Source organism: Nomia melanderi, chromosome 14 (assembly GCF_051020985.1).
Source record: "Nomia melanderi isolate GNS246 chromosome 14, iyNomMela1, whole genome shotgun sequence".
NCBI lineage: Eukaryota > Metazoa > Arthropoda > Insecta > Hymenoptera > Halictidae > Nomia > Nomia melanderi.
The window spans coordinates 8,791,531-8,807,987 of NC_135012.1; the positions used below are offsets into that span (position 1 = coordinate 8,791,531).

The window sequence follows — 16,457 nt, forward strand, 5'->3', positions numbered from 1 at the left end:
AAAAATACAGTGTAAAATACCGTTTCATATTTCGCTGCTCTCCACCCCCAACGTCATCGATGAGCATTCGCCTAGCGACTGCCGCTCGAGCGTTGAAAAGTCACGGCAAAAACCTATCGAAACCCCACAATTCGTTCCTCCAGGACCATGACGACCGCGACTCGGTCGTAGCGTACCGAGCGAGGCGTCGTCCAGCCTGGGGGCTGAATTACGAATTGTCATAAAATGTCCAAGCCGAATTACCGGCGTGCCAATCGAAACAATCGATAAAACGAACCACGCGTCGGTGGTGGCCGGATAACGTTCGAAAGAGCAACCAGCGTCAAGGACCGGCCGCCGAGAGTCCGGCTAGCCAGAACAGGCCCTCCCATAAGCGCGTTTTGTCGGTGAGATGCCGCCAATGAACCCCCGAAAAGTGAATCATCCAGGAGATATCGTTGATGTCCCTAAATCGTGCGATAGTCCCTAAAGACGACATCGCTTAAAGACCCAATGAGAGAGGGAGAGAGAGAGCGAGAGAGAGAGAGAGAGAGAGAGAGAGAGAGAGAGAGAGAGAGAGAGAAAGAGAGAGGGAGAAAGAGGGAGAGAAAGAGGGAGAGACAGAGATATTGAGGCAGGCGGAAGATCCGACAAAGATCAGAGACCCGGAGCAACGGAGAACGGGAGATCAAGCGAAAGGTGGAAGAGAGTGAAACGCATCGGGAAGGACCATAGAGTGCACGGGATGATCGTGCACGGTCGGTCCACCTGGCGCGGGGTGTCGGGTTTGCGCAGCGCAAAACGCAAACTCGGAGAGCGGCTCGCACTGCGCTTCAGCGCATGGGGCAGTTTAGCAGAGCGCTGGCCCGCGAGGGTGGCGCGGGAACGGGGGCACGTCGTGTTCGATGCGGGGCGGACCGGGGGGTTGCCGGCTGGCGGGACAAGGTCCGGCTGAGAGGGCTGCGACGGGGCGAGCGAGAGGCTGCGAGGGCCGAGGGGCTGTTGGGGGTGGACGAGGGGCCGCGCGTCCGAGAGAGGGTTGGTGGCTCGTTGGTGCGATAGAGGCGGCGAGGAGGTGAGGTGGGGGTGCCCGGCACGGGGCCACGGCGCAGTTGCTACTCAGACACGGGGATGCTCGCAATGCCTCTATCAAAGGTTACCGAAAATTTCCTGAAACGAGCGGGTTTCGTAATCGCGACACCGCGGATAATCGTGTGCAAGGGTGCCGCGCGCGGCCTTGGTTCGTCTGGTGCTCGTTCTAAGGCCGGGGCCCTCGCCGGGAGCCCCGTCGTCGTCATCGGGATCGGAGGGAGCCGGTCGCTGAGAGACAATCTAGAAGGAAGGGGGCGGGGAGGGGGGCGGTTTGCCGCGTCGCGTTCGAGTCTCGCGTAAAAGAAGGACCGGGGATCGGTTTCGGGTCGACCGGTGGTGAGATCGGCGGAAAAAACGAGGGGCGCGGGACGAAGGTGAAACGACCTGGGAAAGGAGAGAGCACGGGAAAGGAGAGGAAGCCGGCGGCCCAAGGTGCTGGAGGAGCGAGGCGGCGGCGGAACAAGGAGACCGGTTTCTACCCAAGATCACCATCCCGCGACGCACCGACAGACACTGGCGGGTCGCGAGGAGCACGTGGGGGAGAAAAGTCCGGGAAAGCACGAGGAGCGAGGCAGGAGAAAGAGGCTAGGAGCGAGACGCCGATGGGCGAGAGAGGAGCGCGTGAGGGAGAGAAGGACGGAACCAGCGTCCCGACGCGTCTTACCACGACGCGCAAGGAGCGACGCCGCGCGCCTCCCCAGAAGGGGAACGAGGAGCTGGAGGGGGCGGCCAGGGGGTGGCCGCGGCGGGGGCAGCAAAGACGCTCATTCGTTCCTCGAGTCACGTGGGCCCCTTCTTATAACCAAGGTTTTTCCTTTCGTCCCGCGGGAAATTCGAACCCCTTGACGCCGACTACTTACCCCTCGGCGAACGAGGTGGGTGAGGGGCGGTGGGGGGTGGAAACCTCGTTCGATACCGGACGCCCATGATCTTCTTCTATCGATGACGCCGGAAATTCGATTGGAAATTTTCTTCGGAGTTCTTTTCCCAATTTTTTTCGGTTTTCTTTGGGGATGTTAGGGTCGGGGTGGCCTCTATTAGGATCGATTCGATGATTTTTGATCGGTATTCCGAGTTTTGGAGTCGCGAAATTTCTCGACGATTCTCGGTCCTTCGGTCGATCCTCGGGTCGCGTAAATCCGCTCGTGTGTCCGTTCCGTGGGACAAGAGAAAAGGCAAATCATCGACAAGCCCCCTCGGGTCTTCTTTCTGTTTCAGACGCGTCGCACTGTGTTGTTATGTGTTGTCATAGTTATTTCATTGAAAAATTAATTTCGCCGTTTCCGAAACACACGCACCGATTTCTGTTTGTGGAACACAAAGTCTGAACAACTCCTCTTAAGTTTCTGCCGAAACCGGACTCGATTAATTAGAAACCAAAGCTTTCGTTCGAGCGTTCCTCATTTCGAAATTACGACAAGTAAGAAGAGTAATAAGAATAAGAAGCAGAAGAAGACGACGAAGAAACGGAAAAAGAAGAGGAAACCAAGGAAACTAAAAAAGGGAAGGGAAACAGAGAAAAAAATATCGAGAAAAAGCACAAAAAAAAGAGAAGAAACGAAATTTAAACACAAAAAAAGCATTGCCTTAAGAGAGAAAGAAGAGTTATTACTTACACTGTCGACGGAACAAAGCAGGAGAAAACAGGGGGGAAAGAAACAAGAGTAATTAAGGGAAAAAAATAATACAAAAAATACACTTTAGACGCCTAACAAAGTAAATTGTAAAGATATGACTAAAGTATATTTTTAACAAGTTTTGAGAAACTTTAGATTTTAAACGTAAATTTTAAACGCGCGATAAAAAAATGAAAAAAAACGATAAAATTCTTAATAACTAAAAATGTGATCTAAAAGTCGTTGCTACCAAGAGAAGCCTTATGTCCTTGTTTCAATTAGTTCGGTTCCAAACGTAAGTAACTCTATCAACGAACATACTAACTAACTAATTTGCATGATAAACTTTGCATGCTTCTTTCAGACCCACCTCTAAAAAGAAAGTCATCCATTTTGGATTCTGATATCAAAGTCGAACTTTGCACTGAACCCTTACCATATTTCTTTCATTGTTTCGCTGTCGGATCGTCCTGAATCGTTATAGGCCGCTAGTCCTCATCGAAATCATTCAAAAACCGGCTCAAAGTTCCCGCATTGTCTTACGTGTCGCGGTGATCGCATCCCCTCGCGGAAACCGGCACACCCAGCCTCGCGAACGGCGGCCGCAAAAGTTCGCCTCCCCGTAATTGTACACTTTCGTGTGCGTGCGGCACCGCGCCTCGCCGCGGCTGTAGCAACACTTATTACGGTAAATCGGTTAAACGCGAGAGAGTGTCCGTAATCATAGCAACTACGCGGTAATCGCTACCGTGGTCCCGTAGTATTGCCATTACGCGCATTATCATTATAATTCGCAGATTATTAAGCGGCACGGACCGGCCTGATGGCTACCTGCCCCGCGACCGATCACCGGCCCTGGGACGATCGTCCCATAATATCGAACAACCTCCTTCTTGCATCTTCGCACGCAAAATCCACTGATCATTCTTCGATCTAACCGACGTTCTTCCGTTAGACTAGTCGGAAACTCGAAAAGTTTCGAAAATTTCACCCTCCATCCCCAATAAAACCGATTTCGCATTCGAGAGGAAAAAGAACGAAACGGGAAACAACCGGAATGAAAGGCAAATTGTTGCGGAACGAACAAAAAAAAAAAAACAAATTAACGAGGCTGACGGTGGGAAGTTAGATAATCGGGATCGTTGAAACACGGGATCAGCGAATCTCGCTGGGGATAGAATTTATCGTCGAGGACTGGTCGCGTCGAAGCGAATAGAGCGGAATGAAAAAAATCAGCGAGGGTGGTGCTTTTTCGTTGGGGAAAGGGGCGGTGGGGGTGGAGGGGGGTAACAGAGAAAAATAGCGAGCGAGCGCACGGGCAGCTCGAAATTATTTTATTTTCCGTGTCCACGATGACGCACCGTTGCCAGCCCCGGGAGCCGAACCGATGATCGAGGGGGGTGGCGGCACAAGGGAGGACGGCAGGCGACGAGGAGGAGGGTGGGAGTGCAGGGGTTCGATTTGAAATTTCCTATTTCGCCAAGGCCTGGCTTGAAAACCGGCCGCCGCATGCAATGTAGCGACGCGCAACACGCGAGCGTTCCACGTACGGAATACGAACGGGAGACGTAGGAGGAAACAAGGGGGGTGGGTCGAGGGGGTGTGTTGAGCGATGGTTGCGGGGCACACCGGCAACAGCCCGGCTCCGTCAGGCATTTTTTCGATGATTTTCGAGCGAAAACCGGGGGGCGGCGGTTCGGAGGGAGCGGGCGAGCGCGAGCGCGCGAGTTCCATACACGCGAGCATCGCCGGGTAACTGCATGGTTTACGTGTAGAAATGCGCGCGAGCGGGAGTCTATCATCCCATTTGGCTGGGTTCGCCGATGGTCGGCGTTGTTGCGCCGGGAATGCCAGCAGGGGGTGGTGGACAGGGGCGGAAAGGCGTTAGGGTGCCCCCTCGGTGGAAAGAGGAGGCGATGCAACTCGGTGTCGGCGGTAGCATGAACTGCTGGGGCGAGCGAGAGTGCGAGACCGACCCGAGGAGCGGGAGAGAAAGAGCTGGAGCGAGAGAGGCGGCCGGAGAGAGAGAGGAGGGTTCGCCAAGCGAAGGAGGGTGGCGGGCCTGCATGCATTTTTTTTCCACACCCTGCGTATTGATCCCGGAGTCATTCAAAATGGCGGCCGGGGCCGAGTCAGCCAATGACTGCCTGAATCGATGACTGCAGCGAGCCACCCCCGAACCGGCCAATGGGAGGCCGTCGTACGGCGTTCTATGCGGGAACCACCACCCCGATATACGAGACACACCGGCCTACCACCATCCCACCGCTGGCTACTGGTGTACGTGCACATGCGTTCGCGCGCGCCCGCGCGCCCCTACGTGTGTGCGCGAGTTTCGTGTTCCGGGTTCGAGCTCGTCGATGACCCGGGACACGTCGATGATTTCCACGGAAAATTCAACCCCTACCACGCCACCGACCGGCACCGCGCCGGGCTGCACATTTCGGCCCCCAAAAAATCGCCCGAACTTTCGGCTCGATCGTTCGGACTCGGCCGACCGGCTATTTCCATCCCAGACCGTTCGCATTTGCCGCGATTAACGGCCCACCCCCCTCCCCCTGCACACGCCTGCCACCCCGTCTCCATGTTTCTCTCTCGCTCTGTGCCCCCCTCGCCCGCGCCCACCCTCTTTTATTCCACCCTCGCGAAATAACGGGAATCGGAACCTGGACTCGCGGCTACGATCGAAGAATCGCATCGTTCGCCCCCGGTGCGCGAGTCGAATCATCGCCGGGGGTCGTTGACCGTCGCTCGATGACTGCTGCACGCGAGATTTTAAATGAAACTCGAAGCCCCGCGATACTTCCTGCTGATGCGCCTTGATTCTATCGTTAGAGTGGTTGGGCTCTTTGATTTCTTGGGATTTTAGCTGGAGAACCCGTTGAATCGGTTGTTCCCCACAGCGAGACGGGCGACAGTGTCCGTGGTCATGGTCGGGAGGGAACTTTTTAAAAGATTCTGAGCGGAGCTTCGGGTTTCTAGCTTTTATCTGCAATGGAGATAACATTGTTGCTAAGAATTCTTAGGGATATTTTGCTGTCCTATCAATTTATCTTAGTCAACCGTAATTGATTATCATGCAAAGTTTATAGTTCCCTTTCGTGGTTATCTAAAGTAGGAATAGTCAACTTCAAATATTTAGTATACCGTCGATGACACAAACGTTGCTTGTTGAACTTGAAGTCGTCGTGACTCCTACGCTAGGCTCTGATGGTACTTTTCACGAAAGAAAACTTGTTCTATCTCTTCCACTTCTTCTTCGGATTCTTCGTGCTGCGCTTCGACTAGAACAGACAGATCTATTGCTTCTTGACACCATTGCTGCGAGGGCTCTTTCCGTTCTTCCCATATGCTGAAATGATCGACAGGGTCATTGATCATGGCTTAACCTTTGCGCTGTGACATTCGACTACCTATAGTCGAATCTCATTACATGTATACCCATGTATGAACGCGTATGCCCATTCACCGCGGGATTAGACTTTAGTCCACGTACAACTAGACTTTATACTGCTTCACTGCCAAGTTCGATCATACTCTCATATCGGTTCAATGAATTCCTTGCCTTGGTCTAGCCTCAAACTATTTTTTCTCTAAAACTACTACTCTCAAGAATCTTTGCTCAATTACATCTGAAGGAAAATTACGAATGGCAACAGCGATTTCGATCGTGACCCAAGAAGTCATCTCGAGTAGCATAATCTAATCATTCTTCGCGGGATTATCATTCACAAGAGAATGACTAAGCTCATTCTCTTCTGAATCTCCCAAACTTGTCACAGTCAACTATCATCCCCTTTATCCAAACCCTCATACCCAAACAGCATCTTAAAACTCTCTAAAACATGAAAAACAAAAGACCGCAATAGAAACTCTACAAGCACGTCTACGTCACGGTCATCTGACCCGAAGCGTTAGCTCCTATCTCAGTCACCTTGATCCTGGCTACGTGGCCGCTATCTTATCAGACGTTCTCCGGCCTGCGAAAAAATGGAAGCATAGTGTAAAGACTACCTCCGTCTATCCTATCTACCACAGTCACGGATGATTGTCGGACTGGACGAATCCAGGACCCGGAAAGTGGAAGCGGAAATCGGGGATCGTGGACAAGCGAACCAACACAGACGGACAGAAAGACGGACAGATAGGCAGACAGTCGGTTGGGACGAAACTGTGTCTGAATCGAAGCGCATCAATTTTCTGCCACGGCACTCGTTGCCGCACTTTGCGAAGAGAAACGCGGGGCAAAGAGAATGTCGAAACTGTACGAGAGGCACGAGGCACGATTGCATCACGGCCTGCACAGCGTGCACCGCCGCGCCGCGCGCTGCATTACATCTGTGTGTGCATATGTACTTAGATTGGCTCCTATTGACATAGCCACAGACAACGACGGTGGTGGGTACAGTCGGGAAAAATGCGAGCGACGCGTTCCTCGGCCTCGTCGCGCGTCGAGTTTCGCCCGACACTTTGATCTCCCACACCCGGAGGGGCGAGCGGGCAACGCGCGCGCAAACAGACGAACGCACACGAGCGATCGCGCGTACACACGCGCAAATTTCCCCCGTCGCGAATGAATTAATAGGAAATCGACGTGGGCCGGTCGAGCGCGAAAACGTCCTCCTTTTCCGGTGCAACTGGAAACCGATTCTCGCCGAGATTCTTCTCCCCGTCCCGATGGTACGCACGCAGCCGTGGGTGCACGCGCGCGTACCGGCCAGCGAGCGCAGGATTGTTGAAATTTTCGATTAAATTCGAATCCCTGTGACCGGGGTTTGTGGACGGAACGATGTTTGCCGAATGGACGTTCGGTGGACATCGCGCGGATTTTGTTGATCGTGGTCAACACTGCGTCTACCCCCCGCTCGTCTCCCCTCGCCTTCCTCTCCACCATTTTCAGGCCGCGTACACAGCATTGACAAATTCATGAGGTTCCGAGGGATTTTGCGGCGGCGCGCGCCCGTTTTGTCGGGTGCCCGCCTTTTCTTGAATCATTGATGCACGAGCGGTCTATCCGTTACTTCTTGCCCGGCAAGCCGATGGTGCATAGGCTGGCCTCGCGAGGCATCGTTGCCAGGGAATCTTCTTCTGTTGGCTCGTTGCTGCGGAAATTTCTATGGAACCCGGCGACGAACAGAAAGTCGCAATACGTGTATTGCTTCTGTGCCATGAAGTCGGGGAAGTTAATAAAGTCGAGCGTTTCTGGTGAATGGGCTTTTATGTCAATGGATTCTTCAGTTGATGAACTTTGCGAAGAGTGGGTTAGATATTGGCGTTGAATGGAGGATGTTTTGTTACGCAACGTTATTTATTGAGAGTCGTTTCGGGATAGTTAGTGATTGGGATTGGGTGGATGTCTCGAATTTTGTGAATTTTCATTTTTATTGTTCACCTTACCTTTGCTCTGGATGTAAGCCTATTTGATTGATAGTAAAATTGTAGTGATAGGTGATACTTTAATATACCTACAGAAGATGATATACAGACGACATGAGACATAAAGGAGAGAACAACCGATTTCATCTTTCACTCATTCCGAAATAGTTTCATAAGTTTTGAAGTATCTAAAGTAATAATAACAGCGAAAAATAATAAGAAACCTCGAAGCATAAAGAGTTAATGCATTAAATTCCTGGAAGAGTAAAAGCAATAATGATTTTTCTCTTTTAATTTTGTCCAGAAAAGAGACAAAATTTTCATTTCTCGTTTAAACATTTGAGAGAGCGTTTCTACAAGCCGAAGGGTAGGGACCGCAAGCGCGTGCACTTTCTGCCGTAGCTGTACTAAGCGCACGATGGAATGGTTTTTCTAGCGCGGGCAGTTTTTCTATTAAGCTTCATTTGTTTCTTTCATTGCGTAATGCGCCGGACGCGTCGCTCATTTCATCCTACTGCCGAGCACTCCTACCGTTAGAATTCTTAATCCGGATTGCAGTTTCGATAGTGTGCATGATGCTTGTCCCAACAATTTTCATCACGATCGGCTCGGCAAAAGTTTCACACTTCGAAATGGCCAATATCGAAATAAAGTAAAAAAATAAATAAAAACATTCCTGTCGGATTTATTCATCTCCTCAAAACTCGTCGGAAGAGAGAGATCGCATTGTCACCCAACCGATCGATATTCCCATCAAGTTTAGCCGGGACAGAAACCTAAGGAACGAGTCACCCTTTTCTGCACTCGTTTCGACCCTTGTTCCCGGACTCGCCGCCAGGCGTCACCTCACCACGGGGTGGTTTTCTCGCGCGGGGATGAACCGGCGAGGCGGCTTCACACGATCAGCAACCAAGAATATTTCTTTCCTCGCCGCTGCCAATCTTGTACTTCTTAATAAACTCGTTCCAACATCATTCTCTTCGAACCGTCTACCTCCAAAGAAGCTCGCGACAATGAGCTCTTGACTCTACATTCCAAAAAAGACCAGATCAAAAGAAATATAAAATCGCGCTATTATAAAATTCTATACACCGAGCAGTAGGCGGATACTTGGCGGTAGAAACATGTAGCGTTCAAAGAGTATCGAGGGAAACGGTCGAACCTGTGCAGAGGGAAAAGAGCGAGGAGGGGTCTGGTTTCGGGCGAGGAGGCGGACAATCGAAAGAAAGAAGGCAAGATCAGGGCCAGAAGACAAATGTCTTCCTACGCGGAGCGGTGCGTTCTCTATCAGGGGAGTCGATCGAGTCGATTCACGGAGCGAAAGAGAGCGGGCCGGTCTACGCCGCGGCAGGAGAAGGAGAGGGCCGGCCGCATCGCGCCGACACAACTGGCCGCCAAGATGCAAGTGCACGTGCACGTCGTATGCACCGACTTCGGGCTCGGCCAGACCCGACCCGGCTCGATTCGCGACTCGTTCCCGTGTACGTGTACGCGTGCATGTATTCCACATCCTTCTTCTGTGTCGGTTGGTTCGGCCGGAGAGGTTCCAGCTGCCGATCGGGGATCGGGGGAATCGGGATCGGGATTGGGATCTAAAATGCTACATGAACGTGTGCACGTACGTAGGTGCAATTGGTCGCTCGGTGGCCGGTGCATATGTGCGCATGCAGCTCGCGATCCACCCACCCTTCGTGAACGAGGCCCCGACTCTCACCTGTTTTCACCCTGCCGCTACTCATTTGTAATTTAAAACGAGCCTCGATTGCCCAATGCGTCTCCCTCCCCCACTGCCCCCGTATCCCCGGGCTCTTGCACGGTTCCCTTTGCCGCTTTTTGCCCATCCCGCGCACTTATCGCCCCAGTCCATAAATTCGTGCGTATTTTCCCCCGTCGCAAAAGTTACCTGGGATACTTGAAAAATAACCTCGGGTAACTCGACTTGTAGCCGGTCATTCGATCGGAGATAACGGATTAGTAGGTGGATAGCTGGTGCTGAGGATCTTCTGATTTGACGGATTAGCGGTCTACCGTGCTCCAATCGGCGAGTTGGACTCTTTCGCTTGTAATCTGATTAGACCGTTTCTTCTAAACTTTTTGGCCAGTGGTTTAATGATTCTTGAAACTCGTTTGGAACACTTGAGTTAATAGGTGATCAGTGGACTGTTTAAATATGCATCGTTTAGACTTTGGAAATAGGTTTCTAAAGGTTATCATTTAATAGAACAGTAAAGAATGCTGCATGTATATCCACACTCGCAGTCTGTAATCTTGAGATTCTGAAATGGATACTAGTTGTCCATAGAAGACAGTCGTTAAGCTGATCAAAGTGTCCCTATCTTCTCTGTCTATTCTCCAATAATCTAATATATCGTTCGATCAGCGAAAATTAATAAATCCGATTCAATTAATGGAAATTCCATTAGTTTCCGTTTTCCTAAAAAGCTGAATACCTTACCAGGTCAAGTCCTCAATATTGTGCCGCTTCAATCTGTTCCAACATTACGGAACAAATAAGCATTTTAATGAACACGTAAACGCGTGTCCAACTAAAAATCAAATATTCCTACGCAAGAATTACGAGTCGATACTCCAAGGGTAAATAGGAAGGAAGTACTTTCTCCTGCGCAAATTCCTACCTCGGTAGCAGCCTGTCGCGGCCGGAAGTTCGATCGTGATCGTGGTACAGGCCGTTCTTTTCACGCACCCTCCCCCGCGCGGTCGTTTCGCGTGTTTATGCAGATGCGTGGCCGAAAAATGTTCGCACGGTTACGGACATCTGTCAGATTCGCCTGTAGATATCGTGCCCGATCTATCGAACTCGCTCGATCTACCCGTATTCCAATTCGGCTCATGAATTTCCGAAGTTTCGTATTACATAACAAAGCATTCCCAAGGTACCTCATCACCGGCCTCGTCGTTGCCCAAAACCCAACATACCGCAAAGTCAATTCGATCGATCCAACCGGAATCTTTTCGCCAACAAATTCTCCGAGCGTGCACGTCACGGGGAGGGTCAGCGACATGTCCAAGTGGCGGTTACGCGTTTTCTCGCGCGAGCCGGTTCGCCTGAAACGCGCGCCTCGTGGTAGGTAGTCGCCGAGGGTGGATGCTGTGACACGAGTCGGTCGGTGGTGGGAGAACCGTGACCGCGTGAAAAAAACCGGCGCGCTTCTCTCCGCCCTCCCGTGGACCCGCGCCTCCACGTGGCGTACACGTGGAAAAAACGACGAGGCCAGCGTAAAAAAGCGGCGCGTGGGGGTTGCTGCGCCGCCGGTGGGGGTCGCGTGGGGGATAGAAAGCGGACCGACCGCCGAAGGAAGGGAAACGCCGGGCAGAGGAAAGGACAGAGGAGACCCGTACTCTCCGCTGCGCCGGGCGAAGGAGGGTGGTTCACCGGCTGGAGTAAGTGACAGCCAGGAAAGGAAAGAGAGGGATGGCGGAAGAACGAGTGGAGGGGAAAGACGTTGGCCGAGTCGGGAAGGGATGGAAACGCTCGATGCGGTGGTGGGGTTGGACGCACGTTAGACGACGGCCGTAGAGGGGTCGAGAAGGAGAGAAGGGGCCGTCTGTTTGACGAGAAGGGTGCGTAAGACGAGCGGGATGACCATCGACCAGCCGAGGCTGCGAAACGAGCATCGCCGGCTCCGCTGAAAAGTCGACGTCCTGGAGGTCGACGATCCATCTTTCGATCTGGAAATTGATCGCGAACGTCTTTCGGAAAACAGTCTTATACCGGGAGAATCGATTATAGATACGATAGTAGATGAATGAAAGGGTAAATGTTTCTCAGGATAGAACCAGTTACACGGAGTACGTAATAGAAAAAAAGGAAGAGGGAAGGGTCGAACTTAGTGGGTAGGGATTAAAAAAGAAAGCGCGTCCCACACTCCCCCTCGTTCTGGTTAGTCACGCGTGTGCGGCCATACGTAGCATAAGGGAGGAGGCCATTTTTATACGACGCGCGGGTCCCCTTCTTTTTATTCGTACCTCAGACTGCCGCCGGTACACCCCCTTACTACTCGGGGATCCCCCGACAACAATTTTTCGGTCAGTCGAATTCGTCGGTTCGTGACGTTCGCACGCGGAGGAACCGACGAACGGTGCGTGTCGAGAAAGAAACGAAGAGGACGGCGGGAAGTACGCGGCAACTTTGAATCGAAACTGAAGCAAGTGACGGAGTGACGCGCCGAGGGTTGCGCCTTTGCGCTTCTTCCGTCCGAAGGGGAGGGGGGTGGTCGGGGCGGGTGGTCGAATTTTCAAGGGCAATCGCGTAAGAACGAAACGTCGAAAAGCGAAGGCGGCGTGTTTATGTGCATCGAGCGCGAGTCCGAATCGAGTCGCGCGAGAAGAGAGGGTTGCGATCTAGGTAAAGCGTCACTGGACAAGGATGACCGGAGGGTTCTTGCGGGCCGGCTTCTAGCCGTCGGAGGAGCAGAGAAACAGACAGAGAGAGCGCGTGTTTTCTCGAGGTGGGAGGCGTAGCAGAGGGTAGAACGAGCGGAGGAAACGGTGAAATCGAGTGAGACCGAGACGCGCGGGGGAAGGGGCGACATTACACGAGAAGGAGAAAAAGGAGGGAAAGGCGGGAAAGAGAGGAAGCTAGCTAGGCGCACGCTTTCTCTCTCCTTCTCTCTTTCTCTACCTTTTTCACCCCTTAGAACGCTACCCCCGTAAGAGACGCCAGTGGAGTCGGCTAGCGGAGAGACCCCTACCCACTAGGAGGGAAGCTTGCCGGCCGTAGGAGCGGCAGAGGGCGGAGGGGGCGACGGAGAGGGTGGGCGAGAGCGGTTGAGGAAAAGGGGGAGACAGAGCGCGCGCTTCGACGTACGGAACTGGTGGGGGCGAAGGAAAAGAGGGGTGGCTTGAAAACTCCTGTCCTACGGAAGGCTCAGTTTTTCGTCCTCTCGGAGGTAGATTTTGGCCGTGGGAGGACCGGTCAAGGGTTGGACGTCGGTCGAGGGTGACCTGGGCCGGGGCCCAGGTCCTAAGGACCCTCCGCTCGGGAGCCTCTTACATGGGAAACCGTGCCGGGAAACGGAGCCGGAGGCAGCCAGAAATTTCGCGACCGCGCACCACCTAAGACAACGCCCCTACCCAGAACACGCGTTCTTTAAGGCACGAGGGGGTGGCTTTTAGTCAGACGCACGCGGTCTGAGAAGCGCGCCACCACCGGCCCCCGCCGACGGAGAAGGACTTAGCGTTTCTCGCGAGCCGCAGACCCGAGTCAGTTTCGGTTCCTCCTCCGTCAAGGACTCGAGAACGCGGAAGAGGAGAGAGCTTTTTCCTCGATCGTGGCACGCGTCGTTATCGTCGTCGTCGTCGTCGTCGTAGTAGTTGTCGTTTTCGTCGGCCGTTACCTTCGCACGTCGTGCTCCTTCGTCTTCGCGACTACCTACCCGGATACCACACTGGAACAACGTACTTCGCCGTGCTGCGTTCGCCGACTGATAGACGCGCCGAGTACCTACGTGCACGCTATCGGAAGAGAACGAGATCAAGTGCGTTTCGTACACACGATCCTCGCGTTCACCGTCTCGATCCTGTCTGCCGAAGAATATTCTACTCTCCGACAGTGAGGGAATCCTGCGATTTTTACCCGGAACGTAAGGAACCTTGGATTTTCGCCACGGTTTCGACCCTTTTGTGTGCGGTCAAGTGTGTTCTCCCGACTTAGCTGGAAAAGTGATCCGCTCTCGCCGGTCCTCTGTGCGCGGCTACCACGCGACGTGACACCGCACCGCCGACGGGATCCAGTCGATCGTTTCTCTTCTTGTTTTTGTCTTCTTCTTTTTTTTTCGCTCGTGATTTTGGTCAGTTTTCCCCACTTTCGGCCAACCACCGTTGATCCACCCCCTCCATCCCGGTTCCCTGACATGCCCGGTACACGTCAACGTCGTCAGCAGTGTTTCGTCGCGATCCTCGACGGCTCGAACCTTTCTTAATCCCGCCATCGGGATGCAGTGTTTCGCCGAAACACGAAAAATCGCGCTGTCGATCGCCCCGGGACCGTGAGCCGTACCGGTGTTCGTCACGGGATCGAGTCCCGAGGATACGTTGACGATTCTTCGGAATCACGCGAAATCGAACGCTCGAACACGCGGGTAGCGTCGACGATGGGGACGATCGTTCGCAAGGTGACCAGGAAAATTCTTGTCTGTCCAGTGCCGCGAGTTGAAGTATCATCGACGATCTTCCTGAACTGTAACGAAATCAGGAAATCGGAGGACGTGTCTATGTGTCAAACTGAAAGATCTTTCGAAAGATTTTCTGGAAACGTGATGGGAAATCGTGACGGACAGGTTTCACGTACGTGTATCTCGTCTTCTTCGAGCGGTGATCTCGTCGAATTCGAGATCGAATGAAAGATTCATCGAGTTACCCGGTTGTTCGTCTGGAAAATGATTAAAACTACGAGGATAAGCCTCTGGGACACATTAATTCGACAAGTTTGTGCGTTGAGAACGTTCGAAATTATTGGCGGTAATTTTGGTGGACGACTGAAGTTCTTGTAGCTTCTTGAAATTTGCAGGATCGTAACTTCCTTGAAAAAGGAAATTGTGTTCGATAATTTTGCCGAAATATTCCGGTTGATTTTCCTGTAAGGATCTGCCTGACGGTGGTCGTGTGTGACGCGACGGCAGAACGTTCCCCGATTCACGTGTCTTCTGAGAATAATCTTAAAGGAATAATTCATGGAAATGAAATTCGAATGATCGTGAAAGCTATTCGGAGATTCGTAAAGTGCAAAACGCTCACCGGAGATAGTAGTCGACGAAGTGATTCGCGTTTCCGGGTTTCTCCTTCGAAACTCCAGTGCGAAGTTCGATTAAATATTTCCAAGAATCTTCGTTCAGTTGTCAGAGGGTCTCTCTTTTATTCCGTTTCCTCGATGATCCGATAACAGTCGACGGATTTGAAACCGAACTCTCGTGTTAGGAGTTAATATAAATTTGTGTAGTTTCCTGTTCAAATTCCGACTTCCCTGTCACACGTCCTAAAACATTTCCTCTCGTGTATAGGTGTTCGTTTTACTTCGATTATTCGGATTTCTTCAGCATTCTACTTTCCGTTCACCGGGCAATTGACAGATCTGAAACCGACAGGTTGTGTAAATAGGAGTCGAAGTCGACGGGCCGCGATAGTTTAGTGAAAAGGTGGCAAAATGTGTCGCATGAAAGGACGATTCCGCGAAACGGGTTCAGTGCGAGGTTGTCGGAGTCGTTCGACCCTTCGATCTTTCACGAACAATACCGTTAGTTGCATGCATTGTCCGAACGACAGCGAGCCGAGTGCGAAAAGCGGGAGCCGCGGTCCAGTGCGAGACGATCATTCCGAACGAATATTTTCATTAGTGAATGTTGCGAGTAGTGATGACCGCGACACCGGCGACAAAAAAAAATGTAGCGTCTCTTTTTCTTTTCTGAATTGCAGCTTCGAGCGGGAGACGCATTGCAGCAAGAGATTCCCGCGCAGGAGAGGAAGACTGGACAAAGCGGAAGAAGCAGAATAAGACGAGCAAAGCAGAAGAAGCGGAGGAACACAAGAGGAAAAGAAGAGCGAAAGCGAGAAGACGCGTAGAGAAGAAGCGGGGTTTGCGACGAGAGTGATTTCGGAGTAGCGAAGAGAGCGAAGCAGAGGCGAGAAGTTTAGCGAGAGACAGTGTTATCGTCGGAGAAGAGATAGAACAGAAAGAACCGGGAATAGAGGAGAGATACGGATCTCAAAGAAGCGAAGAGTAGCAAGAAGAAACGGAAGCGGAGAAGTGAGCGTACAGTGAAAGGAAGCCGAAAGCAAGAAGAGCTAGAAGAAGCAGAAGATTAGGAAGTGGAGTAGAAAAGAAGAAGAAGAAGAAGCTCGCTAAGAGAGAACCTCGCGCCGCATACATATATATTTCAGTGTGTTCAAAAAACGAGTGTACCTAAGTGCAATATTATTAAACCTAAACGATAATAAGAAGCAACCACAACTACCATCGACGATATCGGTAACGACGAGCGGTTAATCGATAATCGAAATAGAATTTCTTTTAAAGAGTTAAAAGATACCCTAGAGTCGCATTTCGAGGAGGAGTCGTCGTGATCGGACGCGATTTCGCGGCATAATTCGAGGTACGAAGTACACGGAGAAGGGAAATCTTTTCGTCGTGCGAGTGGAGGCGCGAGCGGAGGCCTGCGGAAGAAGACGCGGCGAGCGGAAAATCATAGGGAAACGTTTACCAGCTGGCGGCGGCTTCGATTTTAGCCAAGCAGGCGCGTCCAGCTTCGCGGTACCACGAGACACACGCGTGTGCCCGGCGAAACACGGAAAATTGTGCGGATACACCGGAGAGTGACACGCGCGTTACACGAAATCGCTACGGCACGAGGTGGATAGAACTGCCGTCCCGGTTATAAA

General features: G+C 52.1%; 1 long non-coding RNA gene across 1 annotated transcript; it reads left to right on the top strand.

Annotated features, from left to right (window-relative positions):
* Nucleotides 1-1,096: 1,096 nt before the first annotated feature.
* Nucleotides 1,097-15,620, top strand: LOC143175301 (uncharacterized). Its single transcript, XR_013000093.1, has 3 exons — nucleotides 1,097-1,134; nucleotides 2,290-2,982; nucleotides 15,495-15,620. It is a non-coding gene; the product is annotated as an uncharacterized LOC143175301 (long non-coding RNA).
* Nucleotides 15,621-16,457: the final 837 nt, after the last annotated feature.